Genomic DNA, 25,417 nt, shown 5'->3' with positions numbered 1-25,417 from the left:
GGCTGTATCCAAGTTACTCCATCCTTTCCTTTATATCAACCTCACTTTTCAAAAAAATAAGTGTATTTTAAAAGGACACTTAAGCTTGATGGTAAGTGAAGAGCCGGGGTCATTTGCCATCTAATAACTTAAACAGGACTTACAAAGCAGTCCCACAGGTCGCAAGACCCCATTCGGTGCAGGTGGGCCCCGCTGCCGCCAAGCCTCTGCCCCTCAAGCGGGGAGATCAGTGGGTCTCAGGGAGGCATTCAAGACATTAACAACAAACAGACGTTCTCATTGGCGTAATCAGGATGGAGAGATCTTTGAAAGGGACTTTCTCGCCCTGTGAGTCACTGTTATTTAATGCCTGCACCTCCTAAATCATCTCTCCTCGCCTCCTGCAGGTGGTGACTAAATACCACCTACTCGGGAGGTGTTTTCTGGCCCCTCATCTCTGTGGGTCCACCCCTGCCCCCCATTTCCCAATCCCCCTTCCAGCTTAATGTTTTTAAATATATTTTATTGACTTTTTACAGAGATGAAGGGAGAGGGATAGAGAGTTAGAAACATCGATGAAAGAGAAACATTGATCAGCTGCCTCCTGCACACTCCCTACTGGGGATGTGCCCGCAACCCAAGGTACATGCCCTTGACTGGAATCGAACCTGGGACCCTTCAGTCCGCAGGCCGACGCTCTAGCCACTCAGCCAAACCAGTTAGGGCCCAGCTTAATTTTTTTTTTATTGAGTATTGATTGCCGTTTGATATCCTACATGCTACATTTTCCTATTATCTGTCACCCCAGCTAGAATGCAAGCTCTACTCGGCCGTTTACGGCCACGGGCCCAGCACTTCCCGAAAGTGCCTGGCACCTAGGAAGCATTCTGTAAATATCTCCTGGACGGACGGACGGATGGACGGATGGATGGATCGATCGATCGATCAATGGATGGATGAATCTCAGCTCTCCAGCGACTTTGCACTATCTTACACTAGCTTCGCACCAAACCTTACACGGAGGAGGTGGCCCAGTAAACAATTGCTGAGGGAGAGAGTGAAGGAAGGAATAATCCATCCATAAATTTTTGCCTGGACAGTGAAGTTCCCAATTCTTGAGACAACCCGGACCTCATGTCTGTATGTTTTCAAAGTCCCCAATTCTAAATTCTTCCTGCAGACTGTCTCCAGAACTGAAAGAAAAGAGCCTTTGACAAAAACAGAGGTTGCGTTCCCAGGCCTCCAGTTTAGATGAAATAGTGATGGCTTACCAGAAAAAGAGAGTTGGGGACCCCACGAAGTTGTGGGGAGCTAGAGGCGTGGGGAGAGCATTTCCCAGGGTTGGTCCCCTACTTGCCCTCCAGCCCAGCGCCCTTGGCACACTGCCGAGCGGAGAAGCCAGCCAGGCGCACAGGCACACTGCCCTCACTAAGTGATCCTAAGCACATCAAGATGGGCACATTGACGCCAGCTGCTCGGAGGGGATCTGGAACGAATTGGGGGGTTGTTAAGATCGCCGACTTGAGCCTCTTCTCACAGGAAAAATATTTATTTCACCAAGCTCTGCTTTCTGGAAAGTTGCGCCTGTAACAATCTGCATCGATCTAGCAGAGTTTTGGCTACTGCTGGTTTCTGTCTCCCCTCCTGTCTCAGGCGGCGTGGGCTGAGCGCGTGTGTGTGTGTGCATGTGTGTGCATGTGTGTCCATGATTATTAAGCAATCAGCCATAAGACACAGCCAGGACACTCTGCTCTGCTTTAACCAGAAAAAAAAAGCACACAAACTGAGTTCATGACATGGGACAGACACAGACCTGATGTTTCAGCTGCAAAGATACCGGCTTGCAAGAGGCAACTACTTCTTTCCTTCCCTTTTTATCGAATATGCTCCTTTCCCCCCTAGTTTGTGGGGGAAATACTGACAAGTATAAGGAGGAAAGTAACCCTCACTCCTCCAAGGAGCCACGATTAGCCCTCAGGGCACAGTTCTTGTCATTTCTTTCTGCTCTTTGGAGCCTGAGGGTTTGAATTCTGGCCTTGCCACCTGCTGGCTCTGTGAGCCTGACAGTCATGCCACCCCTTGGAACCTCTGTTTCCTCATCTGTGAAATGGAGCAAAAATAGTACCTTCCTCCGTGGGTTGTTGGGAGGAGTAAACAGGAGAAAGTACATACAGAGCTTAGCAGTTTCCAGCACATACTAATGCTCACTAAATGGTAACTATTTTTGTAGGATAAATATATATATTTTTCATACCTTCTTTTTCCCTTTTCACTATCCTAATAAGCATTTTTTTAATAACTGCAAAACATTCTATTGCAGGGCTACACCAAACATTATTTTTTAAATATATTTCTTGATTTCAGAGAGGAAGGAAGAGGGAGAGAGAGATAGAAACATCAGTAATGAGAGAGAAACATTGATTGGCTGCCTCCTGCACGCCCTCGACTGAGGATGGAGCCTGCAACCCGGGCATGTGCCCTTGACTGGAATTGAACCCGGGACCCTTCAGTCCACCGATGATGCTCTACCCACTGAGCCAAACCAGCTTAGGCCCAGACATTATTTTTTAACTGTCCCCTGTGGTGGAAATAGAGGCTGCTTCCACAGTATTACAGAAACTGCTGTGACAAACTTCTCCAGACTCAAATCTTGGTCTGCATTCGAGGTTCTGTCTCTAGGATGAATAGGATGAATTCTCAGAAGTGGAATTATTTAGTCAAATGGTATGAACACTTCCAAGAACCGCAATATATCATATTTAGCACTGGGAGCTGCTTTCCAGAGAGATGGACGTGTCTGAGAGGCTCCATCTCACCACAGCCCAGCTGCACTGAGGGTAATTGCCTTTTAGTTGTTGCTAATTTGACAGGCAAAGCGTCATCTCAATTCTTTAATTTCCATTTTTAAAATTTTTACTCACTCTTTTTCTCATACTGATTTTATTAGCGACAATATGTTGAATGTGCACTACAGGCCAAGCATGGGCTTAGGGTTTTTGTAAACTACCTTCATCACACTCTGGGTAAGCAGTGAAAGCAGGGTCTGAAACAGACATGTGTGCCCCTGTGTTTATGGCAGCGTTATTCACAAGGGCCAAAAGGGGGGAGCAACCCAAGTGTCCATCGACAACTGAGTGGATAAACAAAATGCAGCGTATGCTCACCATGGAATATTATTCAGCCTCTAAAACAGCGGTTCTCAACCTGTGGGTCACAACCCCTTTGGGGGTCGAACGACCCATTCACAGGGGTCGCCTAAGACCATTGGAAAACACATATATAATTACATATTGTTTTTGTGATTAATCACTATGCTTTAATTATGTTCAATTTGTAACAATGAAATTGGGGGTCACCACAACATGAGGAACTGTATTAAAGGGTCGCGGCATTAGGAAGGTTGAGAACCACTGCTCTAAAAGGAAACCAATTCTCACACATGCTGGAGCATGGATGGACCTTGAAGAGGTGCTGAGTGAAGCGAACCAGTCACAAAAGGACAAGTATTGTCTGACTCCTCTTATATGAGGTTCCTACAATAGTCAAATTCAGAGAGACAGAAATGAGCACGGCGGTTACTGTGGGCTGAGGGAAGGGGAAATAGATACAGAGTGTCAGCTGGGGCGAAGGGAAAGTTCTGAAGACGAACGGTGGTGATGACTGTACAACAGTGTGGCTGTACATAATGCCACAGAACTGTAAAATGGTTAAAATGGTAAATTTAATGTTATGTATATTTTACCACAGCAACAACAAAAAAATCTCAATCAATCTTCATGTACTTAATCAAAGTACACGTTGTTATTACCCTCCGCCCTTCTTTAAAGGAGGATGAAACTGCCCTGGCCTGAGTGGCTCAGTTGGTGGAGCGTTGTCCCGTGCACCGAGAGATGGCGGGTTAGATTCCCATTCAGGGCACATCCCCGGGGTGTAGGCTGGATCCCCAGTAGGGGCCATGCAGGAGACAGCCAATCAATGTTTCTCTCTCTTCTTCTCCCTTCCTCTCTCTCTCAAAAAAAAAATCAATAAAAAGATATTTTAAAAATAAAAATATTTTTTAAAATAAATAAAAGATGATGAAACTACTGCTTCGAAAGGTTAAACACATTCCCAGAGTCACACAGCCTAAAAATAGTGACAGGCTAAGATGCTAGGTCATACCCTTGAAGGCTATATTATCCTACAAGAATTCTGTGGCGGCAGGAGTCAGAGGTAAAATTCAACCCAACTGAAGGTAGCATGTGGAGTTAGCAAGACACACTGCCAGACTCCGGAGCTGCTGGCCCTGGAAGTTCAGGGTTCAGTTCTAAATTTATTCTCCAACCTCCTTGTGGGTTCTAAACATGGCCAAACAAGTCCTTCCAGCCTAATCAATGACATGGGTGTGCTGTTTTGAAGATCAAACCCTTTTCCTGCTATGAAAGTAATAAAATGATGCGGAGTTTGTTTGGAGAGCAGTCTGTTAGCAGCCATCTGGAATGAGCCTGGGCTCGCTGATGGTGGACACATGTGGCTGTTGACTGATTTCGCGGGATTAAAACCGTTTCCTAAACTCAAGCCTGAATTTCTCCTCCTGAATGAACCTGAAACAGACCCTCCGGAAATAGCAAGGCAAAAACTTCCAACCTGAACCAAATGTAAGATTTCCCTAAAATTACTAAATAAGACAAAATGGGATTCTTTAGATAGTCTCCAGGCCCGGGAGAAACAGCAGGGTCTTTGGGGACTCCCAGGCTGAGTCCCCACTTCTCTGGGAAGGTGTTGGGGGGGCGGGGGCTGACTGGTCCATTACCCCTTCTCAGACATGCTGCCTCCACTGAGGTGGAGTGGGCCTGTGACCCTCGTAGTCTGGCCACCAATGACTGAACAAGCCCTGGACGCGGGACCCAGGAGAGACCACCGCTCACTGCCCAGAAACATACACCTTCTGGTGCTTGGCCCAAAAGGATGAGCCTAGACATCATATTGCCTCCCTCAGGAATGCAAATAAGAGATACAGGACAGCCCTAACCGGTTTGGCTCGGTGGATAGAGCGTCAGCCTGTGGACTCAAGGGTCCCGGGTTCGATTCTGGTCAAGGGCATGTACCTTGGTTGCGGGCACATCCCCAGTAGGGAGTGCGCAGGAGGCAGCTGATCGATGTTTCTCTCTCATCGATGTTTCTAACTCTCTATTCCTCTCCCTTCCTCTCTGTGAAAAATCAATAAAATATATTTTTAAAAAGAGAGATACAGGACGCTGCAATTGGTGCAGATACTAGAGCTGAAGGTCATGGATATATGGAGTTGGAATGGCCATTCTATGGGCACAAGCACACAGACGTACGTGGAAGAGGGGTAAGTGCTGTGGCACTCTGGATCACACTGATCGTCTTGTGTGGCTGGATCAAACTTCACCTGAAACCTACCCTACCATTGGACTTTTCAAATTCATTTTATTAGATTTTCTGGGCTTTGATTTTCATGTTTTTAAAATATATTTTTATTGATTTCAGAGAGGAAGGGAGAGGGAGAGAGAGAGAGATAGAAACATCAATGATGAGAGAGAATCATTGATTGGCTGCCTCCTGCATGCCCCACACCAAGGATCGAATCCAAAACCTGTGCATGTGCCCTAACCAGGACTCGAACCGTGATCTCCTGGTTCATAGGTGGACTCTCAACCACTGAGACACGCCGGCCGGGCTTGATGCATTTTTTTTAATAACCAAAAGGAACATCTCTATAACCTTCCAACGCATCCCTTTTTACCTGAAATTGTTAGAGTGGACTGATGATCCACAGAACCCAAACAGGGCACACCCAGCGGGCAGAAGCCTTTGGGAGAGTTTGGGACACAAAGCAGTGTCCCTGCAGATCCCAGGGACAAGCTTCCTTTTCCTGCCCGAGGCACTGGGAGGAGGGACAAAGAGGTTAGGCCTTTGCTGCAGGAACACGCTGTCCTCACGCCGACCCTTCCAGCCTCAGAACTGCTGGTATCAGACTCCCTGGAGGTTGGACAAAGGGTGAAGCCAGGAACTCCTGAGGCTGCAGGGCAGGGCAGGGGCCTGGGAGAGAGGGGCAGGCTGCGAGGGAGCAGAAACATGTCCTTTGTTTCCCTTGGGCCCTTGCAGCACAGCTGTTGTCCACAGTGAGTTTAGCTGACAATGGGGGCCAATAGCATTCACTCGACAGGCAGTGACCCAGTACTACAGGGGAGGGGGGGAGGGAGGGGGTAAACTGAGTCTCTTCGAGGGGAAGCGGCTTAGCCGTGAGTGGTGGCTCTGGGATTTGAACCTGCGTCTGATAGGCTCCACGTGTGGCGCCTTTTCCAATATCTGCCCTCGAACTTCCCTTCCAGCTGGTTCTGCAATCAGCAGCCCCTCCAGACGTCCCTCAGCGGCTGCGAGGAGCTCACGGCTGATGAGGAAAAGGATTAGCCGCAAACCTGCCTCTCCCTCCAGCCCCCGCCAGACCCACCGGAGGCGTGGGTGTGTCCGCCTACCTGGGAGCATCTGCTTTTGTCCTCAGACAGATCCCCCAAAGAAGGGGAAAGCCAGAAAGAATTAAAAGTAGACTTCCACAGGAAATAAATGAGCCATGAGAACTGGCCACATCTGTGAAAATGAGCGCTTCAGAGCAGGCGCTGGGCCCGGTGTGAGCCCAGGTGCTGGACATCCAGGAGCTGCCATAACAGCTGCAGGGCTGTGCGGGGTGGGGGTACTGCTGGAGGCGTGGAAGCCCAGCCCCCTTCGGCGGTTCGTCCTCCAGGGCCCACCTGGGACCCTCCTCTCGGCTGCCCCTGTTGGCTCCTTGCCTCTTCCCAGAGGCCCCAGGGGAGACAGCTGAACCCGAACCAAGATACGGATTCGAGTCCTCGTCCCACGTTCACTGCGTGACTTGGAGTAAGTCCGTGCGCCTCTCTGAGCCTCAGTTTTCTCACCTGTACAATGGGAACTTGTGCTAGACCGACGTTTTCAAACTGCTGATTGCGCCTGTCTGTGTGCTGTGAGCTCAACGGACTGAGTCCCGACAGGCATGTATTGATGTTATTCCGCCTCCACGGTGAGGGGTACACCCCGTCCTTCCTGGGGACGGCCATGTGCTTCTCTGATCCCAACCGGCACCTTGCTCGGAGCTGCTGCTGGGCGAGCGTGCTCACGGGTTAAGTGACTCGGGCTCTCTGCTGTTTCTCTGTGCACCGTCTGCCAGCCATGAGGGTGGCTCATTCAGAACTAGGGTCAGGCAGCCCGGTCCGTCCTGACCTCAGTGTGGCTGCCTCCCCAAGCCTCTGCTTCAGCATCCACCATAGGGAGTAACCCCACGACCTCATAGGCCCGTCCTGTGAATTTGAATTGAGATAAAGCATGCAAAGCTCCCAGCTTTGTGGGAAGCACATGGTGAGCCCTCAAACCACAGGCTCCCTGAGGTCAGGACAGCCCTCGGTACCTTCCCACCACCGAACCAGCAGCCGGGTCTTGGGCACCAATTTTGTGACGGATGGATTGGCTGGGGCTGAGCTGGGGGAATCATGGATATCAGAGGGCTTAACCTCTCCTTTCTGGCTTCCTCCGGCTGGTTGCCAGCCCTCTCTTCTCCCCTCCAGGACAGCCCTGACCCCTGGCCCCAGCATCACCTCCATTCAAGAATGGGTGTTTGGCAGAGCACGTGACTGGGTTTTATGATATTTAAGGTGGGGCAACAAAGGCCCATTGAGGTCTCTGTGGACGGACCAGTGGTTTGAGGGTGGGCTCCCGAGCGCCCAGCCCGGACCAACACTGAGCCAGCGCCAGGTCAGCGGCCGAGCTTCCTGGCTAACCTTGACCTCGGGGTCTTCCTGATCCAGGGGCAGCAGCCGTCTGGAGTGAGTCTCCACTGAAGGACAGACCTCCTCTCAACGCTCCAATCAGGCAGAACCCCACGGGAACGTCGGGAGGGTTGGGTCCGAGGTCCTGTGTGACAGTAGGCAAATCACGCAGCTCTCAGAGCTTCGTTTCCGTATCTCCCTTAGCTCAGAACAGAACTTACAAACTGGTTTGGGCTTGTGTTCTAACACCACTGGCAGGTATGGGTGGCTCTGATGAGGTGTCGAGACGGATCCTGAGGCTGTGTTTTGCTCCCGGGAGAGGGTGCTGGATTGATCGTCAATGTCTGCCATGAATTGAAGGATGCTCATGGATAGTCTGTTTGGTGTCACACACTTGCCACCCCAACCCAGAAGCGCCACAGGGCTCCTCAAAGTGTGAAATGGCTCCGATTCTAAAGGTTCCGCTGGATCATGCGAAACGTAAGCTCTCGCTGTGGGTTCCACCTTTTCTCTAACAGCACCCAGCTTTCCCCCCGGGCAGGGACACAGCCCCTCTTTTCCGCGTACACCGTGGAGGCCCGTTCCGACCACCACATGGCACAGCCTCAGTGACTGGCTCAGCCAGGAAACCTCCCCCCGGGCCAGGTCACTGGAAATCAGCCCTCAGAGCCCCCGCCCCCACTGGATCCAGCCAGACCTGAAGCTAAACCTAATCCTACACCTTCACGTTCTGTGAGCCAATACGTTGTCTTTTTTGCCTAAGCCAGTATTAATCAGCATTTCATCACTTGTAACTCAAACAGTCCTAATGTGCAAATTCTTTCTTTTCCCCAGTCAGGCCCAGAATGGGCACCAAAGCGGGTTTGGCTAACATGACAGTGAGAACATCTGGGGCTTTGTTTTTCTTTCCTTTCTTTCTTTTTTTTTTTTTTTTTTAAAAATCCATCCTGGACAAGAGGCCTAGAATGCAGAAAAAAAGAGACCAATTTCTTCAAATGTAGAAGCCTGGGAAGCCGGTCGTCCTGAGGGGTCTGTGTGATACGCTGGCCCCGGCTTTGGATGAGTAGAGTCAAAAAGAGGGCCAATTGTCTGGAACATCCTTCTCTTCCCCCCAAAACAAAGTTTTCAAGGATGCTTTTTCCTTAGCTTCCTGGGGCACTGAATCTCGCGTGGTTAAAGTTTGTTTAAAAACATTGACATAAATCATAAACACCCTTGAGAGGGACCATTAACCATCAACCAGCAAAGTTAATATCCCGCGCCCCCCCTTCCGTCTCCTCCAGCTAAATGGCCTGGAACCTCCACCCCATCCCCAGAGGAAACGTCCCTGCCTTGTCCTGGAACATTTCAAAATTGGGTTTCTGCGTAAGTTCCTGACGTATCCTCCTCCAAGCTCAGCGTGCTGGCCGGCTCCTTCACAGTGAGGGGACCATGACGTGGAACTAACAGCTCTGGGCATTTCTGGAGTCTGGCTTCAGAAGTTTTTTCTGGAGCAAATTCTTCTCTGCACCTCCCCAACCCCCACCCTCCCTGACTCCACTCCCGGCGAGCATCCAGGAACCTGAAAGGCACAGCAGCAGTGGGAGAAAAGTGAAGGCTTTAGAGCAGCGGTTCTCAACCTGTGGGTCGCGACCCCTTCGGGGGTCGAACGACCCTTTCACAGGGGTCGCCTAAGACCATCGGAAAACACATATATAATTACATATTGTTTTTGTGATTAATCACTCTGCTTTAGTTATGTTCAATTTGTAACAGTGAAATTGGGGGTCACCACAACATGAGGAACTGTATTAAAGGGTCGCGGCATTAGGAAGGTTGAGAACCACTGCTTTAGAGGCAGATAGACCTGGGGACGAATCCTAGCCTGACACACACTTGCTGTGTCACCATGGCCAAGCGGCTTAACCTGTCTGAGCCTCAGTTTTCCTTTCTGTAAAATGGGGATAATGCCACCCACTGAAGGGCTGTTCTGAGAATTCGATGTTACAGTGCTTGCACTGCACCTGATTTAGTAGCAAATGGTACTTGTAGTCGTAATACTTATGTCATTCTCATTTTGATCAGCTTAGACCAAGGGGAAGGAAGGAGTATGGAGAAGAGAGACAGAAGGGTGTTCAGGACATCCTCAGAGCTTCTGCATCATTCTACCTTGGGGGCGGGTCACGACCTCCCCAGCCCCTCTAGTTTGAGAGTCGCCGGGTCAACCCCTGGAGAGCTGTCTGCTTTATCCTTTCAGAAGACTGATTGATCTCTTTCTTCCCCACACGTGGGGAAACTGAGGCTGGGCCTCGGCCCAGATCCCAGAGTCCATTGGCAGAGACTGAGCCGTGGCAGGAGCTCTGACCACCGGGTCTGCGGGACTTTGTCACCGTCGCCTGAACAGGCTGCAACAATTGTTGCACACCCTCGCTGCTCTTCTTCGTCTCTCTGTCAGCACAGTTAGCACAACCATCCCCAGTGTAGTGTGCGATCATTTCAGGAACAGGTAATAGTTAGGAAAGCCTGGCTGCACTGTCCTCTTTGCCTGGCGTTAAGCAGCCCTCCCTTCTTGGTCCTCAGACGTCCACCCTCCTGGAAGACTGGGTTATGCACCGAGGGCTGCAGGGCACACCACCCAGCATGCAGTTCCTCGTAATCAAAACAGAGGCAGTAGACCTAAAAGCCACCCCAGTGAGAAAACGATGCCAGGAAGGCAAGCAGTGACCAGGGCATCGTTTTTGTAGGTTGTTTTGTTGTTGTTGTTGTTGAGAAAACAGTTTCTAAAAGTCCATTAGTGCCTTGACCAAGTAGCTCAGTTGGTTAGTGTCATCCCATTATGCCAAGGTCGCTGGCTCAATCCCTGGTCAGGGCACATACAAGAGTCAACCAGTGGATGCATAAATCAGTGAAGCAACAAATGGATGCTTCTCTCTCTAAAAATTCAATTAAAAAATGTTTTAAGACCATTAGCTCCCAATTAACATGGCAAAGGCATAGAGTTTCCCACGTTGTTGAGAAAGTAGAAAGGTCTTCCTTCAATACCTCGGGCAGGAGCCCACGCGTAGAGGGCAGGACACCGCTCTGTCCTTCTTGGTCTCGGCCACAAAGGACAGGAGCATGGAGGAGGGTGGTGGTGAAGAGTATGGACTCAGGGTTACCTGGGCTCAAATCCCAGCTCTACCACTTATTAGCTGTGTCACCATGAGCAAGTTATTTTGCTTCTCTGTGCCTCGATCTTCCCATCTGTAAAGTGGGACTAAGAGGACTTCCTCGAAGAGTTGCTGTGAGTATGAAATGAGTTGATGGGTGAGGTTCTTAGAATGGGCCTTGGTGGTTAACAGGCATTCTGCGTGTCTGCTGTTTCTGTGTATTTGTGTCTTTTTATACAAGTAGAGTCAGCTCCCAAGGCCGGGGTTGCACTGCCCCTCCCGGGGCTCGAGGGCGAAGCTGCACTGAGACCACCAGCCACCAGTGTAGGGTGGGGACCCTGGAGGTGCAGCAGGTTGAAAGGCAGGATGCTCTGATGTTCCACTTTCCCTGGCTACACAGGGTCCCCCTGTGGTCAGGACGGGGCTCCACACGTGCCCACTCCGGTGTGGACACACTGTTAGGGCGAGGGCCATTGTGACTGCGGCAGGGGCTGGCGGTGACAGCCAGGGTCGGGGGCCCGATGCAGTGGGGACGAGGGTTCAGAGCCAAGGTGGAGACAGGTGGGCCGGGCAGGGCCCCGGGCCCCAGCTCCTCCAGCTGCAGCCACAGATGCCGGGAAGGCAAGCGGTGACAGGGCCTCAGACACAGCCACAGACCCCGCCTCGTTCCCCCGCTGGGGTGTCTCATGGCCAGCACACCTCCGGTCACACGGACCCAACGGTGCCCCCTAGAGAGAGGCTGAGGAAGCAGAGGAGGAAACCTGAGCTGAGCAGAACCTAAAGGCCTGAAGTGCTGGGTCAGATTAAATTGACCCGATTACACTAAACCTGGTGTTTTTCCGTGTTGCCCTGGGACTGGGGTTTGTGAGAAAGCTCAGCTCAATTACAGGAAATAAAGAGAAGACATTTCTCTCCACACACACACATGATAGTGTGAGGGAACGGCCCCGTCCGTTCAGCAGGCAAGAAGCTGCTAGGTTTTGGGGTCCTGTGTGAGGCAGCAGCTCTGCACCCATGGACCAGTCACTTAACCCTAATGTGTGTACCCTCATCTAAAAAAGGGCATAATAGCCACACCTTTCCACCTTCTGGGTTCATTGCAAAGACCAAGAAAATGAGTAAACGCATGGATGGATGGGTGGATGGATGGATGGATGGATGGGTGGATGGGTGGATGGGTGGATGGGTGGATGGATGGATGGATGGATGGATGGGTGGATGGATGGATGGATGGATGGATGGGTGGATGGATGGATGGGTGGATGGGTGGATGGATGGGTGGATGGATGGATGGGTGGATGGGTGGATGGATGGGTGGATGGATGGATGGGTGGATGGGTGGATGGATGGGTGGATGGATGGATGGGTGGATGGGTGGATGGATGGGTGGATGGATGGATGGGTGGATGGGTGGATGGATGGGTGGATGGATGGATGGGTGGATGGGTGGATGGATGGGTGGATGGATGGATGGGTGGATGGGTGGATGGATGGGTGGATGGATGGATGGGTGGATGGGTGGATGGATGGATGGATGGGTGGATGGGTGGATGGATGGATGGATGGATGGGTGGATGGATGGATGGATGGATGGGTGGATGGATGGGTGGATGGATGGATGGGTGGATGGATGGATGGATGGATGGATGGATGGATGGGTGGATGGATGGATGGATGGATGGGTGGATGGGTGGATGGATGGATGGGTGGATGGGTGGATGGGTGGATGGGTGGATGGATGGATGGATGGATGGGTGGATGGGTGGATGGGTGGATGGGTGGATGGGTGGATGGATGGATGGATGGGTGGATGGGTGGATGGATGGATGGGTGGATGGATGGATGGGTGGATGGGTGGATGGGTGGATGGGTGGATGGGTGGATGGGTGGATGGGTGGATGGGTGGATGGGTGGATGGGTGGATGGGTGGATGGGTGGATGGGTGGATGGGTGGATGGGTGGATGGGTGGATGGATGGATGGATGGGTGGATGGGTGGATGGATGGATGGGTGGATGGATGGATGGGTGGATGGGTGGATGGGTGGATGGATGGATGGGTGGATGGGTGGATGGGTGGATGGGTGGATGGGTGGATGGGTGGATGGATGGATGGGTGGATGGGTGGATGGGTGGATGGGTGGATGGATGGATGGGTGGATGGGTGGATGGATGGGTGGATGGATGGGTGGATGGATGGATGGATGGATGGGTGGATGGGTGGATGGATGAGTGGGAGGGACCACTGGTTGGATTGCAGATTCAGGCAAGAAAAACGAAGGGGCAGGATGGAACGAAGCCGTGAGGAGTTCTCACTGAGCAGCTGCCACAAGGCCACGCCCGTGCCTTTGGGAGGGCCCCTCACCAAGGGAACCCCTACCTCCATCCTCACTTCACCGGCCGTTCTTCCTGGGGCTCGTGGACCAGGGCTCGGAGCCGCAGGGATGCTCAGCATCCTGTGCCACCCCCACGCTGAGATCTGCTGTCCCTTCTTCATGGGTTATGTTCCCCCTGGGGCTGCTGTTGCCCAAAAACTGGCCGGGCTTGGCGCCACGGAGACAAACAAGCCGATAGCCACAGCATCTGATAGCCCCAGAACCTGACCCTCGTGGGAGAGCCACAGCCAGCTGGCATGGGTACCACGGCCTGGCCACAGCTCCTGGGCAGTCAGTCCTGGGAGTGACAGGACAGAGGGGAGGGGTCAGACTTCAGCCTTCACGTGGTCACGGATGCCCGACTGCGTCAGGAGAACAAACGCAGGCCTGGACACACATCACAGGACCCGGGAGCCTTCACAAATACGCTGTCCACACTCCCTGCCTGGGTCTGTGTGACCCCCCCAAACCTGAGCCTGACCCCTCATGTTGAACCATGCTTGACTGCCCGTAGAGACGCCCATCTGTCCCCCATCTTCTGGGGCTGGAGCCACTGGAGCAGAAGGGCCACAGGGGCCACAGGGGCCGTCGTCTGGCCCTCCCTCCCTCCCTCCTAAGTTGGGGATGTGAATCAGACCCTGCATGTCCACAGGTATGGAGACCGGTTGGCAGCAGGTTGGGGTTTGGGGGTAACCCCAGCCCCCATCCTGGGTCCTCCCCACTCTAGCTGATCCCACAGCCTCTTGGATGCTGGGCACAGGGGCCCCCCAGTTGCCCTGAGAGGCAGGTACTAGGAGCAGGCTCCTGCCCAGTGTGCATCAGGCAAGTCAGGAGCCAGGCCGCTGACCCACAGCCAGGAGGCTGTAGTGCTGTTTCTCTCGTCTTAACGGAGCCCCCCCCCATCACCACCATGACAACAATGGTCAGCATGAATGAAATCCTCTGTGCCACTAGCTCAGGGATCCCCACAAACCCCTGCCCACAGGTAGGTTATGTGATAATAATCCCTATTGGGCACAGGGGCAGGCTAAGGCCCCGCTGGTCAGTGGGGGAGGCAGGGCTTGAACCCAGGCAGCCTGGCGTGGAGGCAGTGCCCCCTGCGACATGGCTGGCTCCTCCACGCTGGCCAGCCACCCCGGCAAAGCTCTGCAGGCTGGCTTTGCCCTCCGGGAACCCCCATCTCCCCAGAGGCCTCCAGCCCACTCGCTGGCCGGGGCAGCTCCAGGCTCGCCCTGCTGACACAGCAGCTATTTCTTGGCCCCAAAGCTGCAGTTGTTGGAAATTACGATCCTTCCTTCCTGACTCCGAGCTCACGGCTCCAAGAGGCTCCTAATGTGCACGTCCCCCATTATCCAGAGCAAGTTCTTTCCATGGCCACGACCCAGGCGTGTGGAAATGCACGCCGCCGCGCACCACGCGCAGCAAGCTCGTTTGTCTCTGTCAGGCCCCGCCAGGCCGCTCTCCCTCGCCGTCAGCCCGCGAGGGGCTTGGCCAGGCCTGGCCCGAGCAGTCAGGGTCCGAGGACCCCACGGAGTGCACCACGGCGTGAGCATCTAATAGCGTTGTCTCAATGTCGAATAAATCACACCTTCATGGGCCATTTTCCAATTTGTAGCCCCAAGTCAAGACGCCTAAAACGTTACCAGCTGCAGGGAGGAGGTGTGTGCCTCTGGCACGCGGCTTCCTACCCGTGGGAGAGCCGGGCGCTGGTGATCGGAGGCAGAACGCAGCTTCGTGTTTGCCACTCGAAAAACAAGATTCCTGCCCCGCCGGCGTGGCTCAGTGGTTGAGCATCGACCTATGAACCAGGAGGTCACAGTTCAATCGCTGGTCAGAGCACATGCCCGGGTTGTGGGCTCAACCCCCAGTGTGGGGCATGCAGGATCAATGATTGTCTCTCATCATTGATGTTTCTCTCTCTCTTCCTCTCCCTACCTCTCTGAAATAAAAATATTCTTTTTAAAGAAAAAGAAAAAGACAAGATTCCTCCCCCCCCCACACCTTTTTGTGGCCTCTTGGGGGACATGCATCTGGAGAGGTGTGGGCCAGAAGCATGTCTCACATGGCTGGGATTCTGGGACAGAAACTGTGGCAACCCTATGCTCTTGGAATGGGGTTGGCGGGCCTTGAAGCCTTACCAGCTTTGGTGTCAGAAAGAAAAGGGTCCGACCCCCAGATTTGCTATTTACCAGCTGTGTGACCCTTGGGCAAACTGTGTGACCTTGGGCAAGTCATTTCACCTCTCTGGGCCTCAACTAAGTAATCATAGCACCCCCTTCCCAGATTGTGGAGGGGCTAAATGGGAGAAGAGAAAGGAGCTTAGAGTGTGCTTCGGGGATCCTGTGGTAAGGGGAGTGTTAATAACAGCTAATATTTATTAGGAGGTTCATGAATTGAACAGTATCCCCCAAATATGCATGTCTCTCGGGGTCTTAGAGCATGACCTTTGGAAATAGAGTCTCTGCAGATGTCATTGGTTAAGATGAGGTCGTATTGGACGAGGTGGCCCCAATCCAGGGCCTGTGTCCTTGGGGAGGAGGAGAGGACACGGAGGAGGGCCTGTGGAGGAGCAACAGCTGCTCACTCACCTGCTCTCTCCCCAGCAGACCAGGCGGGGCCGGCCATATCAGTGGTGCAGGGAGCCCTCTGGCCTGATCGGCGCCCTCAAACGATTCCCAGGTCATCCCTGCATTTACCCTACCTGGGTTTTATGCAGTTGCTGCTGCTAAGCAGTAGAAGGGGGAGAAAGTAGCAAAATACAGGCAAAACCATCCTTACGACGCAACCCAACAGCAAAGATCCCCGCCCCCCACCCCGGCCGGGTCAGGAGTGTTTTTCCACCAGGAAACCAGAACAGTTCATCTGAGTTTCTTCACCCTTTGTCCCAAGACGCAAAAATGTCAGAAATGTCAGAAATGCCCCCCCTCTGGCCTGAGGGACACGATCTCGCCCTCGTGGTCCACTTCCTGCACCGGCCGAGGGTCAGGGTGAAGACCACTGGCCGGAGAGGCAGGACAGTGGGGTGGCTCCTGCTGGGCCACGTGCTTGCTGTAGGGTGCCCGTGAGGGGGTGGGGGTGGGGTGTCCCTCTCTGGGCGCCAGTTTTCTTCGCTGTAAACTGGGGGTGGTAATGCCTGGCCGTCATCTCACAGATTAAGCTGGAGCAGGTCGTACAGGGCTGTCTTCCTCCGTCTCCCCTAGGGGTCAGCAACGTGAGAGCCAGGCCTCTATCTGTGCCTCCAGACCCTACTTTATAACACGGGGACTTGGGCTGTGGGTAAATCCATTTGTATCCACGGAGCACCAACTGCACGCTCCACACCATGCCAGTTTCTGGGAGGTTATTTTTTATATTTTTTTTTTTATTGATTTCAGAGAGGAAGGGAAAGAGAGATAGAAATATCAATGATGAGAAAGAATTATTGATCGACTGCCTCCTGCACCCCCCCTACTGGGGATCAAGCCTGCAATGGGGCATGTGCCCTGACCGGGAATTGAACCGTGACCTCCTGGTTCATAGGTCGACGCTCAACCTCTGAGCCACGCCAGCTGGGCTCTGGGAGGTTATTTAGAACTGTTAACACGGATACTTAGCAATACCAGCAGGAGCCACCATTTATTGAGCATTCGCTATGTGCTTTGCCTCAGTTAATTCTCACAATAAACCTATAAGATGTGTATCATTAGAATCCCCCATTTTCCAGGAAAACTCAGTTCAGCGGGAGTAACTTGCTTGGGACCCCACTAGTTCAGTTGGACTCCCTTTCAACTCTGCCTCCAAAGCAGACCCTGCTGCCCGCAAGTACCACAACCCAGTGGGCAGCTGCGGTAAGGCCAGACCCCCCATAGATATGACATTCCTCACACAAGCTTGTATTTCTAATGCCCGACACCGGGTCAAACAATCCATACACCTTACGTCGCTGAGACTTCATACAACCTTCCTGAGAAGCCATCATCATTATTATCCTGTTCATACAGATGAGGAATTGAGGCCCAGGCAGTGACAAGGATGGTGGCACGAATAAGCCAGGAGCAAAAGCTGGCCTTCCTGACTTCACATCTAAGGTTTTGCCCCCACCCTTTTCAAAATGGGTATGGATACCATGGGTGCTAAATCCATGCACAACCAAGGGTGTTGGGGAAGAGATCCCAGGGGGCTTCCTGGAGGAAGAGGATCACAAAGGATGAGCAGAACCTGCCAGGCACAGAGTTCCTCTCTGCAGACACCTGAGGGCATTTGCCAGGAACCTGGGAGCTGGAAGGCCCCAGCCCCATCCTTCTGAAACGTAGCCCCTGGCACCTCATTCCCCCGAGGGACGCAGGAGGAATGTGTCCTGCCTCCCACCCCGCCTGCCGCACAGGCTTGTCTGCATGCCAGGCCAGGGCTGGCCCTGCGCCCTGTGCACTTCTCTCTCCTTTGTTCCTCGGGCCTCAGGAAGGAAGGTCCAGAGCCAAGGTTATCGTGGGGCTCGCATACCTTAGGGGAGGGCTGGGTACACAAAGCACAGGTTATTCAGTGCGGCTTTATTTGCGATCACAAAGGACTGGACCCAATCTCACGTCCATCCACAGGAGACTGGATGGAGACACTCGGGCACAGCCACATACCATCCGGGGTCAGCCGGGGAAGGGTGGGAGGGCCTGAGAGCGCCAACAGCTGACATTTGGGAAGAAGTTTACATACACAAGGGCAGGGCCTCATTCACGCGTATTAATCCGTACATCAACCTCGGGGGGCGGGACCGTGATCATGGCTTTAAAATGAGGAAGCTGAGGCGTGGAGAGGTCGAGTCCCTGGCGCCAGGACCGGTGGCTACAAGCAAACGGGGCAGCTGGGATTTGGGTCAGGCAGTGGGTGTCAGAGCCACGCTCAGGACCACTCTGCCCCACGGTCTCCCTCCTCCGCCAGGAGCACCCCAGAATCTGGGAGAGAAGAGAAACACGCGGACAACCTTCGCACTCCCGTCCTGCGCCGGCCTGACAAATGGATTGCGATAACTCAGACGCTGTGGTAGCCAATTTCTCTCTCCACTCCGTGATGGCCAGCAGGCCCATTGATTCATTTTATAGCCTTTCCTGGAGTCAGGACAAGGAAAACCAAACGATCCGCAGGACCCCTTTCATCACCAGCAGCCGGGTTTCACGGTGGGGGCGGAGGAAGGAAAGAAAAATCACTTTTTCCCCACTTTGAGCTCATCAACAGAACTCAAGGCCGGGCGGCCAACATGTTGGTGTTGAGAAAAGCTGTTCTCAAGCAGAACTAATTGGCAACAGAAATGGAATTTTTCCCCAAAAAAAGGATAAACATGCTTTATCCCTGGGAATTACCCTGCGGAATAGGTATTCCAGACACGTTGTGTGCAGCTCCCCGCGTGCGGCCGGCAGCCTCAGCCAGACGAGGCCAAAGGGGCCCGTGCTGCTCACCATTCATCCAGGTCGGCCTATTTTGCACTAAAGACGCTCACGTGGGTCAACGGCCCAAACCAGTGCAGCCCGGGGTGGACATGGCTCTCCTCTGGCCCGGCGTCGCGTCCCTCCTCGAGGAAGAGCAGCTGGTTTTGGGGTCCCCCAGACACTGGTTTGGTGGGGTTGACCCTGCCCCTCCCCCTGCTCTGGGGACTGCCTGGCAGGCTTCCGCCGAAGAAGAGCGTACTCCAGGGCTATTTCAGGAATGGGCACACAGCCTGAGGAACAATAGGCATGAGAAAGAGAAAAAGAGAAAAAACCACTGGACGAGGCTTGCAGGAAGGGGAGCTCTGCAGAGAGGCGGTCGCACAAAACTCAAGACAGCAGCTACTGCCGAGGGAAGGAGGACATAAATGCATGTAAATAATGTCAGCTTCCCGGTTCTCAGCGGCGGAGGGTGTACAGGTGTTTTTTATTTTACAACGATATGGTGAGACTTCGCGGGAAGGGTAAAGGGGGCCATTCAGGCGCCTCTCTCAGTGTCTCGTGATGAGACGATGATTAGTTCAATTATGGACCTGAGGTCCATGTTTTAAAGTCTTGAGGAAAGCTCTCAGACCTGGATTTGGGAATCAGGGATCTACAGGGACCCCTCTCCCTGGATAAGCGAGCAAAAGACGTGAAGCTGTTCCCTCTGCGGTTAACCAGGGACAAGCCTCTTAGGTCCCTGGTGGGTGGAAGCGTCCAATGGCACGTTTGGAGGGATCGCATGCAGGACCTCCCCTCCCCTCCCCTCCGTGGGGTGAGTGTGAAAGGCGATGCTGGCCTGGTCCTCAGAGGAGGGCTTCCTGCAGCACTGGGTGGGGGACAACACAGTAACAGCCACCTGACACCACAGAATGCAAGTCCCATGACCTGCCTGACTCCTGGGTTTATCTGGACTCAGGTGACGAAGAGGATGTTGTGTCCAGGGCCCTCCACGCCCACCTGAGACAGACTCTGACTCTACTGTGATGCAAACGGAAGGGCCACTGGATGGATGAGTGATGTATACGTCAATGAAACACAGGCATGCGCTAGAGCAGTGGTTCTCAACCTTCTGGCCCTTTAAATACAGTTCCTCATGTTGTGACCCAACCATAAAATTATTTTCGTTGCTACTTCATAACTGTAATGTTGCTACTGTTATGAATCGTAATGTAAATATCTGATATGCAGGATGGTCTTAGGCGACCCCTGTGAAAGGGTCGTTCGACCGCCAAAGGGGTCGAGACCCACAGGTTGAGAACCGCTGCGCTAGAGGTTCCCTATGATTCTAATTCAGGATTCTCCCAAAAAGTCTGGCTGTCTTGTCACCCTTAGCAACACAGCAAAACAAGTATGTCCACAAGTATGTGTTGAGTGCCTAGTATGGGCTTATAGCATTGCATAAAACAGCTCCCCCCCCACACACAAAAAAAATCCCTGCCCTCAGGAAGTTTACATTTTAGGGGACATTGAAGAAAAGAAAAATATATAGTATATTGGATGACGGATGATCAGTGGTAAAGAATGAGCCAGTGGAGATCTGGACAATGAGTGCCCCAGGCAGAGGGGAAAGCAAGTGCAAAGGTCCTGAGGTAGGACTGTGCCTAGCACAATTGAAAATAGCAAGTGCAGTGAGGGGGTGAGCGAGGGGATGAGCTCCAGATCCTGCAGGACCTTGTTGCCATGGTGAGGACTTTGCCTTTTACCCTGGGTGAGGTGGGAGCCAGGACTTGGGAGACGATGGTGTCCTGAGCAGAGGAAGGACAGGATCTGATTTTCTTTTAACAGGACCCGACTGGCTGCAAGTGGAGAACAGACTGTCAGAGCGGCAGGAGGAGAAGCAGAGACCCCAGTGAGAAGGCAACTGTCATGGTCCAGAGAAAGATGATGGCCACTTGGGCCGGGCGGATGCAGTGGAGGAGATAGGAGGTGGTTAGCGTCTAGTTACAGGTGGCAGGTAGAGGCGGTCAAATTCTTCTTACTGAAGAGTGGAGGCAGCTAGGCTCTACTCATGTTTTGGGATCGAGAAGATGGAGAGCTGGTTAGCAAGTGGAGGCGTGGTTGTCAAAAGGGCTTTCTTCTTACAACCTCCTGGGGCTTGTGTCATGCCGGCATTGAAAGGAATGGTTTGGGTCTTCGTGGGCTCAGAGGGAAAACACCCAGGACACATGGACAAGTGAAGAAAGGAAGAGGCAGCGTGGAGGGGAAATGGCCTCGCTTTCGGAAACCACGAATAGGAGTGAATGAATGGTCTGGGACAGTGGTCGGCAAACTGCGGCCCCTTGAGTGTGGCTCTTCCACAAAATACCACGTGCGGGCGCGCACGTACAGTGCGATGGAAACTTCGTGGCCACACTCAAGGAGCCAAAGAGCCGCATGTGGCTCTCGAGCCGCAGTTTGCCAACCACTGGTCTGGGAGAACAGGCACACCTGGCCCTTAATCACCTGGAGTGAAGATTTAAACTCGGGATTGCCCTTCCTGCCACAGAAAATAAAATCATAATAAACTTTGTTTTTAGTTATTTTTAAAGTTGCTGTGGCCCAGCCGGCATGGCTCAGCATCGAACTATGAATCAGGAGATCACGGTTCGATTCCCGATCAGGGCACATGCCCAGGTTGCAGGCTTGATCCCCAGTACGGAGTGTGCAGGAGGCAGCCGATCAGTGATTACCTCTCATCATTGATGTTTCCACCCCTCTCTCCCTCTCTCCCTCTCTCTCTCCCTTCCTCTCTGAAATTAATACAAATATATTTTTAAAAATAAAATGAAATAAAATTGCTGTGGCTTCCCTCTGCCATCGCAACACACTTCTCTTAGCCAGTGTCCCTACCTGGGCCTCCTCCTTGGCCTGGACTGCAGGGAGGCGGAACTTGGAAAGGAGAAATATTTTCCTCTCGTGCTTGCTGACTTGGGAGAGCTGGAAAGGGCCCACCTGGCTCCTAAAGTTTCTAAAAATAGAAAGTTGTCTTAACTTTCCTATAGTTTTGGCTTAGCCCTTCCTTCTACTGGTGCCAAGATGCCGTTTGTGTTAGAGAATCGGTCGCTCTGCGTGAAAATACAGGCTGGCAGGGCAGGACCTGCAACGGGAAGGAATGAGCGGCCAAATGCCACTGAGGGGCCGCCAGAGATGCTGCCAGTGGGGACGGCACCTCCTACCCCACCAACCCCTGCACCCATTCCAGCCCCTGCTCCCATCCCAGCCCCTGCATCCATCCCAGCCCCTGCATCCATCCCAGCCCCTGCATCCATCCCAGCCCCTGCATCTATCCCAGCCCCTGCATCCATCCCAGCCCCTGCTCCCATCCCAGCCCCTGCTCCCATCCCAGCCCCTGCATCCATCCCAGCCCCTGCTCCCATCCCAGCCCCTGCATCCATCCCAGCCCCTGCATCCATCCCAGCCCCTGCTCCCATCCCAGCCCCTGCATCCATCCCAGCCCCTGCTCCCATCCCAGCCCCTGCTCCCATCCCAGCCCCTGCATCCATCCCAGCCCCTGCATCCATCCCAGCCCCTGCATCCATCCTAGCCCCTGCTCCCATCCCAGCCCCTGCTCCCATCCCAGCCCCTGCTCCCATCCCAGCCCCTGCATCCATCCCAGCCCCTGCATCCATCCCAGCCCCTGCATCCATCCCAGCCCCTGCTCCCATCCCAGCCCCTGCTCCCATCCCAGCCCCTGCATCCATCCCAGCCCCTGCTCCCATCCCAGCCCCTGCTCCCATCCCAGCCCCTGCATCCATCCCAGCCCCTGCATCCATCCCAGCCCCTGCATCCATCCCAGCCCCTGCATCCACTCCAGCCCCTGCATCCATCCCAGCCCCTGCATCCATTCCAGCCCCTGCTTCCACTCCAGCCCCTGCATCCATCCCAGCCCCTGCTCCCATCCCAGCCCCTGCTTCCACTCCAGCCCCTGCATCCATCCCAGCCCCTGCTCCCATCCCAGCCCCTGCTTCCACTCCAGCCCCTGCATCCATCCCAGCCCCTGCTCCCATCCCAGCCCCTGCTTCCACTCCAGCCCCTGCATCCATTCCAGCCCCTGCTCCCATCCCAGCCCCTGCATCCATCCCAGCCCCTGCATCCATCCCAGCCCCTGCTCCCATCCCAGCCCCTGCTTCCACTCCAGCCCCTGCATCCATCCCAGCCCCTGCTCCCATCCCAGCCCCTGCATCCATCCTAGCCCCTGCTCCCATCCCAGCCCCTGCATCCATCCTAGCCCCTGCTCCCATCCCAGCCCCTGCATCCATCCTAGCCCCTGCTCCCATCCCAGCCCCTGCTCCCATCCCAGCCCCTGCATCCATCCTAGCCCCTGCTCCCATCCCAGCCCCTGCATCCATCCTAGCCCCTGCTCCCATCCCAGCCCCTGCATCCATCCCAGCCCCTGCTCCCATCCCAGCCCCTGCATCCACTCCAGCCCCTGCATCCATTCCAGCCCCTGCTTCCACTCCAGCCCCTGCTTCCATTCCAGCCCCTGCTTCCACTCCAGCCCCTGCTTCCATCCCAGAGATCAGGGCAGGGAGAGCAGTTTGGCTGTTGGTTCGTTTAGCTGAGAAGAGGAAGTTGAGGGAAGGGTTCCAAGGCCCATGGCCTGGAGTTTGAATCCTTCCGGGTGAGGGCTGAGGACGGTCCACCCCAGGGCTTCTGAGATGCTGTGGGCCAGCAGTGGGCGGGTGAAGGGTTAACCATGCTCCCCAGGAGAAAGCGTGTCTGTGTGTGTCTGTGTGTGTGTGTGCATGAACATGTGTGCATACAAATACTATATATGCACATACACACGCACGCACACATACACATAGATGCATATACTTAGGGTTATTATACATCGTATTGACATAAAGGATGTGTAACACACAATTTACAAATAAAAACAAAATTTACAATACCCCTTTTTATAAATTTCATATCATCCATTGTTTCACACAGAACATTTCATTGATTTTTTTTTTCCCCCTCTGTTCTTGCATCTGTAGTCAACCTATGGTTACAATGGATGAGCGACCACAGTTCTTCAGGAATGCTGATTGATATTTAATTTTACCTTAAGGAGTAAGACCACCATGATACAACAAAGAGCAGTCGAGCTTAACCCCCTTTTCAATGAAATGAGCAACTTGCTCGATGTTTGGTGCTATTCACAGTGTAACAGCTAGAGAGACAGCAGGCTTTGATGTTTAATCTGCATGGCTAACTTTTCCTCCCTCACTTTCTCAAATCTAGACAATGAATAAGACAATAAATCAAACCCTGCGTCATACTCATTTGCCAATTCCCAAAATGTAAATACTCCCAATACGATCAGTATCAGGCTACCAACCTGACATCGCTAAAAATGAAGTTGGGAAGAGACGCAAGGCAGCACACCGTGACAGTATTCCCTCCAGACAGCCACCCTCGATGAAAATAGCCTCAGGAGCACAGTAACATCATAGGTGCCAAGGTCCTTGTTTGCCCGGGACCGAGGGGGCGACCGAGGGGGCTTCGGGACTAGCCAATCACCCTGGAGCTGGGACCACCACTCGGGTCTGGGCTTGAGCCTAAGGCCGAGCCAGTTCCTGGAAGGACAGGAGGTCTGAGTCAGTGCAGAGCTGTGCTGGGATGGAATTTTCCAGGGAAGGGAAAACAAGAGGCCACATCTGGGTGCCAGGACCTCCAACTCTGCCCAGATGCCTGCCACCCGAGGGACTTCCCACCTGCCGGGCCCTGCTGCGTATTTCTTATCTCTTGGCTGCTGCCGGCCACAGCTGCAGGGCCGCATATGCAAATCGCCTGTGATAATATTAATGTGGGAAGGTGGGGGGGGGGGGGGCGAGGCATGTGGAAAGCGCTGTTTGTGTTTCACAATTCCGTTTCTACAGAGGAGCAGAGGGGGCCCGGAGTGATTTGAAACACATTTTTGAAAAGGCAAAATAAAATTGGAACAAAACCTAGTAGAGACATATGCCACTCTTTCCACACCCAGCTCTCCCCACCCCTGCCTAAGATTAACCCTCTTCTCTCACGCCTGGGAGTCTCCTACAACAGAGCAGCAAACACGGCAAATGACACCGGGGCGGGCGCACTTCATTCACACCAGGAGCCCTGCCCACCCCATCCCAGGACAGGGTGCCCTTTCCCTGGGCTGACATACATCCAAGGAGCTAAAGGCTGCTCAGCCGGTTGCTTCTTCCTCTGTCCACGTCTCTGCCTCCCTCCTCCAGACAATGCTCCCTCCTCCTTCACCCCAGCTTCCTGGGTGATCATCACAGACTCAGAACGCAGAATACTGGCGGTGGGAACGTTAGTGAAAGTCAAGTCGGAAAAACCGAGATCTGGTTCTCATCTCGGCCAGGGACCAGCTGTGTGTCCTTGGGCAAGTTATTTCACCTCTCTGAGCCTCTGTTTGCTCAGTGTACAACGAAGAGAATAGTAATAATAATACCTACTCTCTGGGGGATTGTGGGGCTTCCCCAGGCTAACGTTTCAAAACGCCTAGCACAGTGCCTGGTACACAAGCAGACACACAAGAAATAGCAGTCATAGCAAGACTCCCCCCCCCCTCCCCCCCCCCCCCCCCCGCCCCTTAAAGATCGCCTCGTTCAGCTGCTCCATTTTAGAGATGGACAAACGGAGGCCCAGAGAGGGAGAAGAGCTTGTCCAGCGGCCACACAGCGAGATACTGCACCGCCCTCTTAGCTTCAACGGAGCTCCAGGTCGGAAAGTGAGGACCCGCTGCCCTCCTCGCCTC

At 53.4% G+C, this 25,417-nt stretch overlaps 1 protein-coding gene across 3 annotated transcripts in view; it reads right to left on the bottom strand.

Annotated features, from left to right (window-relative positions):
- The window catches only part of RIPOR3 (RIPOR family member 3), a 65,395-nt gene that overhangs the window by 39,661 nt on the left and 317 nt on the right, over positions 1–25,417 (bottom strand). The window lies entirely within an intron of this gene.

Source organism: Myotis yumanensis, unplaced genomic scaffold (genome assembly GCF_028538775.1).
Source record: "Myotis yumanensis isolate MYYU_CA2020_CCGP unplaced genomic scaffold, mMyoYum1.0.hap1 SCAF_7, whole genome shotgun sequence".
Lineage (NCBI taxonomy): Eukaryota > Metazoa > Chordata > Mammalia > Chiroptera > Vespertilionidae > Myotis > Myotis yumanensis.
The sequence above is the reverse complement of the archived record's forward strand: the minus strand, read 5'-3'. Positions and strand labels throughout refer to the sequence as shown.